Raw genomic sequence first — 2500 nt, forward strand, 5'->3', positions numbered from 1 at the left:
AAGCGAAGACAACTCGCAAGACGATCCATTTCGTCTCGGTTCAATTTTAACGTCCGTCCGTATTATTTTTTGTTCCACAAGAGATTTCGAATAGGTTTCTTTATTTATCATCCCTTCTTTTCGAGCGCCACGGAAGCAAGAGGAAAAGCAAGAGCGAGAGAACATTTCGCGTATACTTCATTTAACAATTTTAACCAACACGCGATGTACTCCACACACCTCTTAGATTTAACAACTGCTTTTCTCTTCTTCTCCCCTTAGCGCAAGGGTAAACCCCATTTGTCTCTTCTTTGGAACGCAACAAAACTTTCGAGGACTGGACGACCGAGCGATGGTCGCGCGGTCTTCGCTTATCTTTAACAAACGAAGTAGTCCGTATGTATTCTAAATGTTGAAGCCTCCTAGAGCTTTAAGCCATGCGAGACATTGAAATGCTGTTTTAACGGGAGCATGCATAATTGCTGCAAACATACTTTTATCACAAGTTCTAGCCACGCCACGGAGGCTTCGAAGTTCCTTCACCATTCGCTTTCCTCTCTTTTGTTACACAGTTTCAGACTACGATCAGGGGTACCGAAACGCTGTATTGATTGTAAACAACCATTTTTATCTTGGAGCGGAGCGTTCCTTTACTCGTTAGATTTGTCTTGTCGCGTGTGTATTCGCTTTTTCGACGCTTTTTAACCATTTAACTTGTTTAGCGAAGCTAAACGCACAGACAGACAAAAAAAAAGGAACAGCATCGCGCGTCAAACAGCGACGACCCATCTGAAGCGATCTTTCATTTATACACCGTTTGTAACAGAGAGATGTATAAAGCGCGGGGAATCATTCGAAACCCTGGGGCTATTCGAGCTTGCATTTCAGCAAATTATCATCTCAAACATTTCACTCGTTTGCTTTTCTAAATTTATAGGAGAGCTTCTTTCGTTTATTTTTGACACACCTTTCGTAAATATCGTTTCTGGCAACGTCGGGGAGCGTGGATTTCTACAAGTGAACAATCGCGCCGATCCGATAACTTCCAGCAGGATGGAGAATCTTTATAGATTATCTTCCTAGAACTCGGTGCTTTCACGGGCGGTCGTTTATAAATTTTAACGAACGACTCGCGCGCCGTGACGCACTTGCGCTAGTTCGAAGAGATATTTCGAAATTTGTTTCTCTCCTTTAACGGCCTGCATTTAGTGTATCGGTTGCGATTTTCGTCACATCGTTTCCACGACAAACGCCGACGAACTGCCCAACTATCGCTCGTACGTTGCGACTCTTTCTTTGTTTATCGTTCATTCATTCTTTCAATTTCGTTCGATAATCCCGCTCCGAAACGTTCTACTTTCGTTGAACGACGGCGAGATGTTTAGAAAGAAATGAATTACTCTTTTTTCGAGAAGCAAACGCAAGCAGTCCTTTTGTTAAGAAAACGACCCTCAGCCAGGCGTGGTCCAGGAATTGTATCCGTGGACCGCAATGTGCGTTCGAAATGTCGATGTTCATGTGTCCTGCAGTTCACACGTTGACGCGCAATTAGCTGCGTTCTTCATCGACCCACGAGCCAAGTGATCCACCGTTCAGGGTAATCGTAAAATTTTGTATTTCAAACTCTTTAGATCTTTAGAGTGTTATTTTCATTATTAACACGCATCACATTCGATACCCACATCACTCTCCCACCCGGCGCGTGCGGGAGAGCGAATTCGGGCGTCGCCAACGTATTTGTTTGTTTGTTCGATCGTTGACGACACGATCGCGTCCAAGGACGGAAACCGTCGGAGAAACGCCCAGTGGCACGCTCCTCTCGACGGTCGGGCGTAAAGTACATTTAAAAACCTTGAAAAGTACGAACGCACACAAGGAATGCGAGCGCGCGTCCTGTCGCTGAATCGTGGGTTGCGAGATTCGAACAGACACACGGCCGGCGACGATCGGTCTAACTAATGGACACATAGTTTTTCAAAGACTCGCTATCGTCGCTTCTCAGCCGGTCCGTAAACAACACACATCGATCAGGCGGACGCACGAATCTTACCACGGTGCGTGTTTCGTAGATTCCAGGTTACCCGCAAGTACCTCTCTCTCCCTCTCGAAAGAGGAATCTCGATCCGTCCTTTTTGGACAATGGAGAAATCTTTTTATCGCAACACGGATGGCAAAGAAACAACCAAGCGTAGGAGCGTGGGGACGAGAGCGACGAAAAGAACGTCGCGAAAACAAAGTTTCGACGGTTGCTCGTTCTAATACATCGTAGTTTCAACTCTCTCAGTTTTAACCACTCCTAGACGCTTCGTAAACTTTTAACAATTCTTCGCCTCCGCGAGTTTCATTTCGAATAGAGCGAACGCAACACGGACCAAAAAAACTCCGGTGATGCAGATCATTTAGCAAAGATCAGACGGCGGGTCATCTGTATTCCTTTTCTCTCTTTTTTATATCTTTCCATTTAACTAGGGTGTCGCAACGACGGGTACATTTATATATTTATATATATTGTATTTCAATT

The 2500-nt window shown here is 44.9% G+C and overlaps 1 non-coding gene across 1 annotated transcript; it reads right to left on the reverse strand.

The window, feature by feature from the left end:
* Window positions 1–1424: 1424 nt before the first annotated feature.
* LOC143307964 (5.8S ribosomal RNA) lies at window positions 1425–1579 on the reverse strand. Its single transcript, XR_013064996.1, has one exon. It is a non-coding gene; the product is annotated as a 5.8S ribosomal RNA (ribosomal RNA).
* Window positions 1580–2500: the final 921 nt, after the last annotated feature.

This window comes from Osmia lignaria, unplaced genomic scaffold (genome assembly GCF_051020975.1).
Source record: "Osmia lignaria lignaria isolate PbOS001 unplaced genomic scaffold, iyOsmLign1 scaffold0113, whole genome shotgun sequence".
NCBI lineage: Eukaryota > Metazoa > Arthropoda > Insecta > Hymenoptera > Megachilidae > Osmia > Osmia lignaria.